We start from the raw sequence: 14697 nt of genomic DNA, 5'->3' as shown, positions 1-14697 counted from the left end.
CCCAGGTGACCACCGATCTCTTTTCTGTCACTATAGTTTGCATTTTCTATAGTTAGTTTGCATAAAATGTCATATAATGGACTCATGCATTATGTACTCTCCTGTGCCTCCAGTTGATTCTTGAACAGCAGAGGTTTGAACTGCATGGGCCCAATTACAGGAGGATTTTTTTTTTCCAATAAATGCCTGTACTTTTTTTAATTAGCAGTTGGGGGTCTGGGGATGTGGAGAGCTGATTTTGTGTATTAATCTACACACCATTTTATCTAGGGTACTTGACCATCACAAGTTTTGGTAGCCTTGGGGGGCCTGGAACCAATCCCTTCACCCCCTGACAGAGGGCCAACGGTAATTAAGTTTGGGAGGAGTCAAAATTTATATCGGATTTTCAATTGGGCAGAATGTCAGTGCCCCTAACCCCCTGCCTCATTCAAGGGTCAACTTTATTCTAATAGGAGGGCGCAGCACCCAAAGAAGCAAAACTCCATTTTCTCTTTCTCGCATCACTCGCCTACCAGAACAATTTGTCTAATTTATTCCTTCTTTGCTTTAGTTTGCCTGGACCGCGCCGCCCCCACCCCACCCCCCGCCCCCCGCCCCACGCCCGCACCCCGCGGCCTGCCTCGCCCCTCCATTCCCCACCTTTCCCGTTTTACAATATAAGGACTTTGGCATTCAAGTTTCTCCCCTTAAAGCCACTCTTGTCAGAAACCACTCTCAGTTTCTAATCCTGGGCATCTTTCTTCTGTTTCTTTAAGCATCCTCTCCCACTCTCGCTCTTCTTCCTTCTACTCCCATTCATCCTCAGCTTCCTCGCTTCTGCTTCATTTCCCTATTCTTCCTTTCGCTTGTCCTCTCCACTATTTCAAAGAGTTCTGCATCTGGATCTGAGGTTCAATCAGAATTTCAGAGCTTAATGATTTATTCCTGGCCCCTTAGTGCCCACTTCTAAAAGTGCAAAATTGCTATCCCCGGCTACACAGAAGCCAGGCGAGCGGTGGGAGAGAAGGGGTTAAGATCACTAAGGTCGGACCTCTTTCGCATCCCTGAGGAGCCCAGGGCCCGGCGGTGCTGGAAGCAGGGGGAGGGGCGGGGCCTCCCAGCAGAACTAGGTCTTCTCCGGGGCAGCAGCGGAGTCCTCGCACAGCCGTAGGGGTTCTGCCCTCTCACCCTCCTGCACCTATTGACTCTCTGGGGTGACGGAAGACAGTATTAACTGGCGGGATTGAAGAATCATGTAGTCCTGGTTTTAAAAGCGTCTGTTGTTGATTTCATTACTCTTTAAGGTTCTTCCAAGTCTAGTGTCTTAGTTACTAACAAAAGAGGGCTGCAACGGGCCCATTTTGTAGGTTAGAAGAGTGAGGGGTCAGCGTGACTTGTGGGACCACACTGAGTGTTAGCAGCATGCGAGGATTTTGAGCAGCAGCTCCCTGCGCTGGGTGTGGGCGTGGGTCTGGTGTATTAGGATGAGCGCTAAGGAAGGTGGCATTTGCAGGTGGGCGGGCGTATGTGTATTGAAAAGGAGCATTCAGTTGTGGGAAAATGGAGTGAACAGAAACTTAAGTGGGGAAGAGGAGTGATTTATTTTGTCGGAGGAAGAGTTCATTTATTTTTGATATTTGATAGTCTTTTTGATATTTGACATTTTAAAATATTTCTTTGAGCACTCACATATATAAAGATTAAAGAGGTGCTAGATAATTAGGAGAGTGGAGGATTGATTGCAAGATTGTTATTTAGTGTATATATAGCGTTATGGGGGGGATATTTGAGTTTTCCCCTTTTAAACACTTTTTTTTTTAAAGAGCAGTTTTAGGTTTGTGGTATAATTGAGCAGAAATTACGTAGAGTTCCCATATTATCTTACCCCACACAGGCACAGCTTCCCCATAATCAATATCCCACACCAGAGTGGTATATTTGTACAATTAATGAACCTACAGGGACACATTACAGGGTGGGGCAAAAGTAGGTTTCCAGTTCTGTGCACCTTCATAAACAATAATTAATTAATAGATAAAAAAGAATAATAGACTATATTTCGCACAAAAACAGAGTGCTGTAGAAGTTGACAGCGCTCAGTTGGCAAGAAAAAGTCATGGGAGTTTACGTCCTATAGAAAAAAATATCAGTGAGGAAGCCAAAGAATGTAAGAGAACATATTCAATGGTGGGGAGGAACTGGGAAAGAGCCAAGACCCTGGGAGACCCAGCCAGTACATCTCAGAAATAAGAATACTTAAAAGAATGTAGCAGAAATCCTAGGGTCTTTATTTAAAAAATAACTTCCATTGTAGGTTCTTTCTTTGTGTAATAGAGGAGAATAACTCTACAAAGTTGCTATCACACTGTCAAAGCACCCATAATAGTTACTCTCCAAAGGCTGTGGCCTGAGTTCATATTCCAATTTGGAATCAACCTCTGCATTTATTTCTAAGCCTCTTTCAGTTCATCTCCACACCCATACTGTGCAGTCTTCCACCTGGTTCAGATATGTTCAATAAATGTTACTGAGTGCAAAATTCCTATTTGGCATTAATAATAATATAAAGCTGCCAAATGGAAACCATATTTTCAAACAGCTTACTTTAGGGGAGCTGAATAAAAATTAAAATGAAAGTGTCTGATGTACATGTGTATTTGTGGTTCCACAGAAAAAATTCCACTAACAATTTTCAATTGATTTAGAAAGTTTTCTATTTCAAGGCAATAGAGAAGAAGCATTGTGATTCCTATGATAGGTTTTTACATTTTGAGTGAAGAGTTTGCATAGCTATGGTCTAGAGGCCTTTATACAAATGGAGAGTAAGGCCCAGGTAGCAGTGGCTAATCTGGTGGCTGATTGGAGTAGGAGATAAGGAGTAAAGAATGCTCACAGGAATGTCATCAACTGAAACACAAACGAAGGCAGAAAATACTAGTTTGGATGATAAGCTTCAGTTAATATTGTGGAAAATGAGGGATTTGTTTGTTTAGGTACATCATGCAGCCTAATGTGGATGGGATTTTTGATTGTGTTCTCTTCACTCTTTGGGTCCTATACAGCGTTTTGACCTGTGTGTTGGCTTCCTGAAGAGTGTGACTGCAAAACTGATTCTACCACTCAGGCCAGGTGCTTTCCATGCAGAAGTAGCCATTATTTTGGTGCTAAATCAGCCTCCAATGAAGTCAGTTTTTATTAGTGTATCACTTCACTAGGGCCTGGTCACTGATAGATATGTTATCAATCACATTCTAAGCATGCTGATGCTGAAGTGAACTTGGGATTTCCCCAAACAGGGAAGAGTGGTGGCTTTTAACCTTTGTGCTAAAATCTTCTCATTCCCTACAATGGCTAAATGTCTAACTTCAGTTATGTGCTGCACCTCTACTTTTATTTCTTTAAATCTATCAAGACCATTCATGGGCTGCTGGTCCTTTGTTCCCTGAAGTATCTCTAAAGTACCTCTAACTTCTTGGTGGTGAGAGTGGTGTTGTGAAAATAACCAGAAGACTCATTTATTTAAGAAAATTTTAAGTATTTAACTGTTTTTGAAAAATTTTATTTTTGAATTACAGTTGTCATTCAATATTATTTTGTATTGGTTTTATGTGTACAACATAATGATTAGACAAGTCATATGCTTTACAAAATGATCACCCTGATATTTCAGGTACCCACCTGGCACCATAAATAGTTATTACAATATTATTGATTATATTCCTTACTCTGAATTTTACATCCCTGTGACTATTTTGCAAGTACTGATTTGTACTGCACAGAAGTCTCATTTAAATTAGAGTCATGAAGGCTTGTAAGGGGGAGCTCTCATGTCCTATCATTCACTACCAACCACCCCAAATAGGAAGAGACTTCTTTCCATTTCCAACAGGAAGATGTTTTGTGATCTACTACTCCAGCAGTGAGAGGCAGGTTCTTTTCCTCACCTGGAAACCACTCAGCCAATGAAAAGCCACTTCACTTGGAACCCTCGGTTTCCTCCAATGGACTTTCTGCTTATAATAGTGCCTCTGAACTAGCCCATTCCTCTGTAAAAGAACTGTCCTGCCCTTTGTTCTCTGGACTGTGTGTGTTTTGTCATTAGACCCCATGTCTGGAATTGCAATTCTTTGTTCCTGAATAAACTCTTTTTGCTGGAAAAATATTTAGCTGTCTGGTTTTCTTTTTTTTAGATTATTACAATAACTTTATTAACACAAAACAATGTCACAATGCACTTAGGTACAATCTCGTGACTGCTCAAATTGCCAGCCCTCATTATTTATACATTCTGGTAATCTACTTGCTATATTCTAGCATACTTTGGCACAGAGTTCTTTATTGTCATCAATTTCTTGACATGTTTCTCTTATACAGCAAATCATATCATCCACAGTACATGGTTTTCGTGAAAAGACTTTATCTTTGACAACATCCCAAAAGAAAAAGTCCATTGGGGTGAGGTCTGGTGATCGTGGTGGCCATTCCACTGGCCCTCTTCGACCTACCCACCTGTTGGGTAATTGTTCATCAAGAAACTCACACACTGTTACAGCACAGTGTGGATGAGCTTCATCTTGTTGAAAGAAGAAGTCATCATTATCATGTTGTCTCTGTAATTATGGTAAAACCGTGTCCCTTAGCATGTTAAGATAGAGGTCATGTGTAACAGTTGTATGAAAAAAATAGGTCCAAGTACCCCTTTACATGAAAAACCTGCCCAAACTGTAATTCCTGGCTCATTTAACTGTCCTTCTATCATTACGTGGGGATTTTCTCTTGAACAGTAGACACAGTTGTGTCGATACACAGCACCTGAAAGTTTAAAATGAGCTTCATTGGACCATGTAATTTTATCAATGATGCTATTGCCTTGTCTTTCTTCATTGAGAACCACTTCACAGAATTGTAAGCGGCGATGTGGATCATCCATGAAACAATCTTGGTTGATACATTTTCAAACCTAAACGTTGCATAATATGACTGAAAGATCTACAGGAAATGCCTAGCTCAATGGAAGCTTTTTGTTTTGATTTTTTAGGACTCTCCATAAATGCCTGACTTACTAACATTTCATTTTCCAGGGTGGTGATACTGACTGGCTGACCACTTTTTGGAGCATTACAGATGGACCCAGTTTTATCAAATTTATCATGTATTCTGTAAATTGTTTGTCTACTTGGTGAAGGTGTATCAAATTCTTCAGCCCATTTCTGTCTAACCTTTTCAGCATTCTCTGTCTTCCAGTATTGTTTAAGTATCCACTTTTGTTAGTCGTTGGTTAAATTACCAGCCATCATTACCCTCTTGTTTTGGGGAACATAGGTGTGGAGCCCAGGAATGTATAGTTTAGTAAGCCTCCCAGATAATTATGTGATCAACTGGCTTGGGAACCACTGTCCTGAAGCATTTTAACATGCGCATAGCAGGAAAACTCGTGCAGGGACAGGAGAAAATGTCAGGGAAGAGCCTTGAGATTCCCTTCTTCACTGCTTGGTTTCCACATTGCTGCAGCAGCAGTGAACACCACCGTCACTTCTCCCTCTCTGCCCTTTAGCTGTCTGTTTAAGATCAATAATATAGAGGAGGTAAAATAGTTTTTTCTCTACCCTTCTTAGTTCTTGACTGAGATCCCCCAGTAATAAGAAACAGATTAGCAAAAGAAAAATGAGCACTTCTGGTCAAGATGGAGGCATAGGCAGACATACTTTGTCTCCTTGCACAGCCATAAGAAGGCTTACAACTAACCTCAAAACAAAAAGCACTCAGAACTGCCAGAAAATCAAGCTGTATGAAAGTCCAAGGATTTAACCAAGGATTTAAAGAAGACATATTCATCCAGACAGGTAGGAGGGGCCAAGATGAGGAGCCAGGGCAGAGAGGACTCTTGTGGCAGCAGCAAGGTGGCAGCGACCAGGCCACAGAAGCTAGCGGAATGGGCAGTCTCACATTAGGGATACCTGAGGAGCAAGCCCCAGGCTAGACAGTGCAACCCAGGGTTCCAGCACTGGGAAAATAAATCCTCATTAACTCCTGTCTGTAAAAACCAATGGGGGTTGAGGTGGCAGAGGAAACTATCATTCTCTCAGAAGAGTCTGTTTAAAAGGTCTGCAGGGTCCTAGAACATACACAAACCCACCCACTCTGAGACTTACCAACAGGGCAACAGCTAGAGGGACACTAGTTGTCTAAGTGACTGGAAGCAGGGTAAGTGCCAAACAAGCCTCCAGCAGTCAGGCAGCAACATTGTCCCCTCTCTGACACCTACCTCACATACAAAGCCACAAAATAGTGAGGTGTGTTGCCCCTGCCCTCGCAATTACCTAAGCTTCTGCCCCGTGCAATGTAACAGGTGCACAAAGACAGGAAGTCAAAGCAGCTGTACTCAGTATACAGAAACAAACATAGGGAGGCTGCCAAATTGAGGACACAAAGAAATATGGCCCCAATGCAAGAACAGAGCAAAGCTCTAAAAAAAGAACTAAGCAATGAGGAGATAGACAACCTATCAGATGCAGAGTTTAAAACACTGGTGATAAGAATAACTAGAGATCTCATGGAGTATGGCAAAAACAAGGGAAAGAAAGAAGGGTACACTAAGTGAAATAAAGAAAAATCCACAGGGAACCAAGAGTGAAGGGATGGAAGTCAGGGTTCAAATCAATGAATTGGAACATAAGGAAGAAATAAGCAGGCAATCAGAACAGAATGAAGAAACAAGAATTCAAAAAAACAAGGAGAGAATAAGAAGCCTCTAGAACATCTCCAAATGTGCCAACATCTGAATTATAGGGATGCCAGAAGGAGAAGAGGAAGGGCAAGAAATTGAAAACTTTTCTGAAAAAAGATGAAAGAAAACTTTCCCAATTTGCCAAAGGAAACAGACATAAAAGTCCAGGAAACACAAAGAGTCCCACACAAGATGGACACAAAGAGGACCCCACCAAGACACATAATAACTAAAAGGTGAAAGATGAAAAATAAAGAGACAATCTTAAAAGCAGCAAGAGAAAAGCAGAGAGTTACCTACAAAGGAGTTCCCATAAGACTATCAGCTGATTTCTCAAAAGAAACTTTGCAGGCAAGAAGGGATTAGCAAGAAGTATTCAAAGTGATGCAAAGCAAGGACCTATAATTTAGATTACTCTGTCTAACAAAGGTATCATTTAGAATTGAAGGGCAGGTAAAATGCTTCCCAGATAGGTAAAGCTAAAGGAGTTAATCATTACCAAACTTTATTATATGAAATGTTAAAGGGACTTATTTCAGGAAAAAAAAAGATCAAAACTATGAACATTAAAATGGCAATGAACTCACATCTATCAACAACTGAATCTAAAAAACAAAAATCAAAAAATGAATTAAGCGAACAACTAGAACAGAAACAGAATAATTGATATGGAGATCACCTAGAGGGTTATCAGCAGGGAGGGGGGAAGGAGGAGAATGGGGGAAAATGTACAGGAATTAAGAAGCATGATTGGTAGGTACAAACATACAGGGGGATCTTAAGGACAGTATAGGAGATGAAGAAGCAAAAGAACTTACATGCATGACTCATGGACATGAACTAAGGGAGGCATTGCTGGAAGGAATGGGGGTACTGAGTAGAGGGGTCAAAAGGGAAAAATTGTGACAACTGTAATAACATAACCAATAAAACATACTTAAAAAAGAAAATAAACAAAGGTTTTTTAACATGTATAACTTGTGCATACATTTGAGGTACCTAAGAAAACACTAAAACTTCCCCAAATGGCTCATACCACCATTTTAAATACCATCTTCAGAAGCTGCTTTTTGGGCTTGTTAGATTAATTATGTAGAATGGCTGATCAAATTAGAAACTTTGCCAAACTCCTTGGCTCTAGCCCTTGCGGGCATCCATCCATTCCAGGTGGGGGTAATGGTAATGTAGGCCCCTTTGATGTACTGGAACCCCATTTTTCTTACTTCTTCACCTAAACTTGTTCCTGTGGGATACTTATTAAATATTGGACATTAATTTACACTATTTATTTGACTGCTCTGTATAAAGTGCTCTTGAATTTATCACTCTCCATATTGTGATCCATCTTTGACATTGCATCTTGAAACTCATATTTAAATCATTTGTTTACAAAATTTTGAAAACTCTTTATTGGTTTATATAATCAGATTACTTCCCCTTGGCATTCAAGATCCCTCATAATTTGGCAACACTTAACCTAATTCATTTCGCAACAACCCTTTCTAGTTCACTTTCTTACCTTAAAAACCACACTCTGTCCTCAACCTCATAGTTTTCTAAATCCTGTCTATTGAAGGAGAGCAGAATACATGTGCCACTTTGGCATGTGAATTGCTTTGAGCTGAAGTCAACTAAGACCCAGCAGACTGAGGAAAAGCTTTTAACATCTTCCTTAACTGCCTGAAATAATTTAGATATGGGGCCTGTACCAGGAAAAGAACTATTAGCAGAGAGAACTTTATATATCAGAAAGACTTATCTGCATGGCCTGGTAAACATTTGTTTGCCAAACCTTTGCTCTTCTCATCTGCCTACGAATTGTCTTCCTCCCCTTTGAAGCTCTACTCCTAAGCCCTTCTCCTTAGCTCTGGAAGATATATAAGCCTCAATTTCCTGAATATCTTTGAGTCTAAATATCTTTTTTGGGCTTCTACATGTATATAATTAAATTTGGTTTCCTCCTGTTAACTTGCCTTATGTCAATTTGATTATTAGACCAGCCAACAAAACTAGAAGGGAAGAAGGGGAAAATTCCCTCCTTTAAAATAATGTTTTTCATGAGTCTTTCTCCACCTTTGCCCAAGACTTCATACTTCAGACCCAGTTCAAACTTCTTATTTGAGAAGTCTTCCATTTATGTTCCAGGTTGACTTAGTATCTCTCTTTTTTTGTGCTGACAATAGCACTTGTTATATGAATTATAATAACAATATTAAATTTTCCTGAGTCCTTTACTCCTGGAATACTTTTTGAAAAGTCTATCTACCCTTTTGTGCTCTGAGATACAGCTTACTGCAAAAAGCCAACCTTCCCCAAAGGACTTAAAGAGATAAGACTCAACAATGTCTCTTCTTTTCACTTATGATGAAGCCAGACATAGGTCCCCGGCTGCTGCAGCTCAGTGGTTTGAGTGCCAAAGTACAAACTAAAGGATTGCTGGTTCAATTTTCAGTCTAGGGCACATTCCTGGGTTGTTGGCCAGGTTCCCAGTAAGGGGGTTTGGGAGAGGCAACCACCCACTGATATTTTTCTCCCTCTCTCCCTCCCTCCCTTACCCTCTCTAAAAATAAATAAGTAAATAAAATTTGTGTATTTAAATAAATATCATCTTCAGCTCAAGACAATAGAAAGATTTTTGGGAAGGATATGTGAGTGCAGCCAGTTTTGAGAGGTTATCAGGAAAAACACCATTAACAAAGGTAAAGTTGTTATCCAGACTTAAATATTGTCTTCTCCATTGATAACATTTTCTTGGGACTTAGAGTTATTCTTCTCTTCTTGGTACAGAGAGAGAGACATCATTACAAATGGAGATTTCCTTCTACTGTAAATGTTCCTTACAGTACAGCAACTTTTACTGTGTTCAGAGATTCTACTGTTTCTGCTGTTTCTCAAAAACTGTTGGCTCAGAATAATCCTTATGCCAGAGAGACATATTTTGGGATGGCATATTCTGGTATGTTGCAGTAGTTTCTAAGAAAGAAGTGGCTTAGATTCAGCGTCCTGGTAGGTGCCATTGTCAGTCCTTGCTGAAGGAAGAGGAAACATGTCCAGAAAGTGTTACATATGCTGGGTGGTGGTAGTGGTGGTATGGGTGACAGTTACAGTAGAGGATGCAGACTGCTAATGTATATTTCTGCTGGGTGTGGGATTGGGTGGTGAGGAGGGAGATAGGGAAAAGGTGGGTCTGGGAATAGGTGAGAGGGAGAAAGAGGAGGGTAGAGAAGATGCCGAGTGGAAGAAGTCAATGGGAATTTACCTGATCATGAGGAATGTTTTGTGAGGCACACTGTGGGACCTTGATAATTACATGCAGACTTGAAAGAAGGATGAGGATTAGCCAGAAGAAAGGAGGTTGAATAGAGGAATGAGTGGCATGTTTGAAGCCTGAAGTCTGCACGTATATCTCACTTCCTATCCTCTGTTTCCAGAGGACCAATCCAGAAATCTTCAACATAGTAAGTTAGGTCAACTCCTGCTCCTTCCCCTTATGTTTCTGGTGGACACAGGGCCCTGTCTCTCAGCAGCTCCAGTGTGCCTGAGTTCTCTCCCTTTGTCTTTCTTCCCATCTTCTCCTAGTCAACCCTGATTGGGAAAAGTTAAATACAGTGAGAACAAAACTGTAGAAAGACAGAGAGCCTGCTATCAGATTCTGACACATACCCACTCTGGTTTCCTGGACTGAACTGGAGATCTTGTCTCTATTCAGTACCTGCTCCTATGTCCTACATAATTTCCCAGCTTATACAAGACTCCCACCTACCAACTAGTATAAGATCCTGACCTACTAGTATCTCCAGTTCTCCTATTTGAGGCTTGAACTGTGAACCCTGAAAACCCAAGGAGGACAGATGAGGCTGGGAAGCCAGGCTATTACCAGTGGAATCTGATGGCAGAAACTGGTGAGTGCAGGCTGGGGAAGTGAGCTCTTACCGGCAGACTGCTCCCCAGCTGGAAAAAGAAGCTGGCCTAGGGAGCAGAGACACTACTTTTCATGTGAGCCAGTCTTTTTCTTTTCTTTTCTCTCCTTATATTTTTAAAGAAAAGATTATTTACTTATTTATTTTGAGAGAGAGGGGAAGGATGGGAGAAAGAGGGAGAGAAACATCAATGTGAGGGATAAACACCAATCAGCTGCCTCTCCTAGATACCCTGACCAGGACCAAACCTGCAACCCAGGCATATGCCCTGACTGGGAATGGAACTGTTGACCTTTCATTTTTGCAGGATGATGTCCAACTAACTAAACCACACAAGTCAGGGCTTTTTTCCTTATCTTTCTCTACCCAATGCTTCAGTCTGCCTGCGTCTCTCCCTCTCTCCCTCCATGTTTCCTTCTGTCTCCACCTCCTCAGTAATTTTCTACCTCAGTTGTGCAGAGTGAGGGAGGATGCCTGTGGCAGCAGATACCATCAGGGGCTGGGACACACTTTAGAAAATGGGTCTTCTGGGACTGGGGATGTTGGGGAAGGTAGTGTCAGGGGAGAGAAGCTGGAAAGAGGAAACATTAGGGAAATGGTAGGTGGGACGTTGGGGACAACTTTGTGTATCAGGAACTGTAGACCCGTGAAAGAATTTATTGTATCCAAGCCTGAAGTTTACTCTGCCTTGTACTGCCCTGATAAGGAAAAAAACAGGTGTTTCATTTCACCAAAGGAGATAATTTCTGAGCCCCGAAAACTGTGCCTTAATGAGCATCTGGCGCCAACTTGTCTGACAGACCTTTATTTAAGACAAACATCTGTATTTCTTAAATTTATTATCTACAGCCTTTTTGATATAGATTGATAGGCTTTGCATGCACACTGTATACCCCTGTGTGCATTTCATTCTCAATAAAAGCCACTTCAAGAGAAGGGCTCAGGGCATTCTCCACTAGAGGGAATCGCCACTCCCTTTTCTTGACAGACTGAGAATGTCTGGAATGACTTATTTCCCCATTTGCAGTGACTATAGGTACTCTGCAGGACGGGGTAGCCCCTCTCAGTGGGAGGTGAAGAAGAGGGCCAGGGGTGGCTCAGGGACAAGGGCAAGAAGTGAGTAGGGAAGAGATGCAAGTAAGAACAGGATGACAGAGGAGATGGTTCTTCTCTGTTGCGTTCAGGGAGGTATACTGGAGTTGGGGCTCAAGCTGGGGACTCTTTAATGGCCTCCCTCAGCTTAACTTTGTACTGTCTTTATCCTGCACAGATTAACCATGGATGGCAACCATGTGCTCTGCAACTAGAGTTCAGGTGAGAAGTGGTCTCTTGATGTCCCTGGGGTAATTGCTCGTATGTGCGTGTTTTCCTTTTTCTTTTGCTCTTTGAGCCTGCACTAAGCCCATATCTTTTCCTTTGCTCTATCTCACAAGCCTGGCCTATTCATTTCTCTCTGAATCCACAGCTTTGACTGAAGTGCCATGATGAAACTAGGAGTAAACAATTCAACTGTTTGTTCAATTCAGCAAGTAGAGATGACAAAAGACAGTGGACAGAGAATACAGCGAGGCCAAACAAGACCTGAGTTTGTAATTCTTGCTCTGCCACCAAGTGGCTGTGTGGCTTAGGACACCTTTAAGCCTCCACCCTATGCCTTTGTTTTCTTATCTCCAAAATGATAGCATTGAATCAGATGAGTTTTCTCTTTTCCTCAAATACCCTGATGACTCTATGATGCTAGTCTTTGCATGAAACAGTGCTGGGCATTTAATTCATATTCCTTGTAGTTGGTCTCTCTAGATCACCCCCTTTATCTACTTCTCATGCCATCCTCTTTATATCTTTGTATCTTGCTGCCCTTTCCAAGTTTGAGTGTCTCTTATCTTTCAGGCTCTTTTGGGTCTCATTCTTGAGCTCTCATGCCATTCAAGGGGCTGCTGACATTTGAACAAGTGGCTATGAGTTTGTCCTAGGAGGAATGGGAGGTGCCTGTACTCTGCACAAAGAGCACTTTACGGGGTGCTATGTGGGAGAACTACAGAAATCTCACTTCATTTCTCTTCACTTCTTCAGAGTCTTCTTCATTAGCTGTACATGATTTTCAGCCTTATTCAATGAGAGTATCCCTGCTGATCCTCTGACTCTGGAATCAGGGGATACGGATCCATGTTGGACTGGTGTGATAATGTGGTATGTTTTTGCTCTCAAAGAATTTTTGGAAACTGAAGGTATTTATATTGGGGCATGTAGAACATTGAGTAATAGCTCTCTATAACTCTTTCTGGAAATCTAGATTCTTAAATAGCAATGTTTCTTAATTTGTTAAAGATCTTCAGAAAGCCATGCCAGGACCATTATAACAACAGTCTTTGGGCTACTTAGCAACCTTAACCATTCAGACCAGAGACCACACATTCATTAGCAGAAACAAAAAACCAGCTATTTTAAAAAACAGAGAAGGCTTTCATTTACATTTCCTTTTTCTTTAACACTGACCCACTTTACTCTTTTTGCCTGTATATCCAGTCTATTCCTCCCTTCGTCCATTATGTTCTTACTATCTTACTCCTTTTCGGCTTTCTTCTCTTTCCTTTCTCTCTTTAACGATCTTCTTAGCCATGAAATATTCAACTTCTGCTTTCACACAAATACACATAACACTCCTTCCTCTTCATTGCATTTTTTTCTTCATTACATTTTTGTTGCAAACACATTTTTGTTTCCAAAATAGTCTGCTGGGATATGATGTGCCATCCAGCTTCACTAATGGGCTGTGTAAAATAAAAAGGACTGGGAATGAGAGACATGATTCTAGTTGGGAGGTGCAGAGTTCTGGGTCAGTATGTCTTAAGATAGTTATCTCACTCCCTTTATGGGCCTGACTGTATGTAGTGGGTGCTGTGAAATGTGAAGGAGGTTGAAACTATGTGGATCAAGGGAGCTCAGAGCATAACTTCAAACAGATCCTTGGTTTACCAGTCTAGTATTATCTTTCTTTTATTGATATCAAGGATATAATAGAAGGACCTAGTGATTTTCATCATATTTTTCTCTTTTTCAAATCCCAAACTTCCCTCATAATCCACTATGGGTCTACCATCAGTCAGCCCACAAACATTACAGCTTAGGGTAGGGCATTAACAGATAAATAAGACATGGCCTCTGCCCACCTGGAGGTTACCTTCTGGTTGGTGAGAAAAGAGGTCCGTACAAAAAAACGTGTTAAATACAGAAGGTTAAGTATGCTCAAATGAATGTTCTAGGGCATTGTTACCCAAAGTGCAGTCCCTGGACAAGTTCTAGCATGTGAAGTGTTTGTTATTAGTTTGAGATGGGTTAAGTACATACATTGAGAGAAAGCATTTAGAAACTTCTATAGCAATATGACACTGCCATAGTATCCAAGCATATGACCAATGGATTCATCTCATTGACCAAAGGAACAAAACAAAACAAAACTCTGGTACTTTTCCAGAGTTTGAGAAGCACTGGTACAGTGAATAAGTGTTATTGTAACCACCCCACCATTCTTTTAACATTATTTCTATAAATGATGACCTGTTAACTAATATGTAGATAAATAGCCAGAGTACTTAAGATTTCTAGGAACCAACTTCAAAGAAGCAGACTCTGACCTTCAGACAGTCTGGCTCTGAAATTTGCTGACTTTCAATTGTTATCTGGACAGACTATGTTGACTTGCAAGTATCCCCTCAACAGAGAATCTCAATATCCTCCTTTCAATTTTTTTGTTCTGTTCTTTTACCTTCCTCCTCACTCCTTACAAAAATCCCTGCCCATGTCCAGTTGTCAAGATGGTCTTTGGGACGAGAGTCCCCCATCTTCTCAGGCTGTTGGCTCTTGAATAAACCATTTTTTCCTTACATCACCACCTCTCTCTCTCAAGAACTGGCTCCTGAAGTGGCAGGCAGCTGAACCGGGGTTTGGTACCATTACGTGAAGTGGTTCAAGGATGACTTAATGAGGGAGGGAGATGGAACTTAGAAGGTGGGTAGAAAAAATTGACTATGGAGCGAGGAGAAGCAAAGAAAATATTCCATGCAGGAA

The sequence above is a fragment of the Pteronotus mesoamericanus genome, unplaced genomic scaffold, assembly GCF_021234165.1.
Source record: "Pteronotus mesoamericanus isolate MK-2021 breed Mesoamerican mustached bat unplaced genomic scaffold, CSHL_Meso_final contig_20, whole genome shotgun sequence".
NCBI classification, from domain to species: domain Eukaryota; kingdom Metazoa; phylum Chordata; class Mammalia; order Chiroptera; family Mormoopidae; genus Pteronotus; species Pteronotus mesoamericanus.
Note: the sequence above shows the minus strand (reverse complement) of the source record.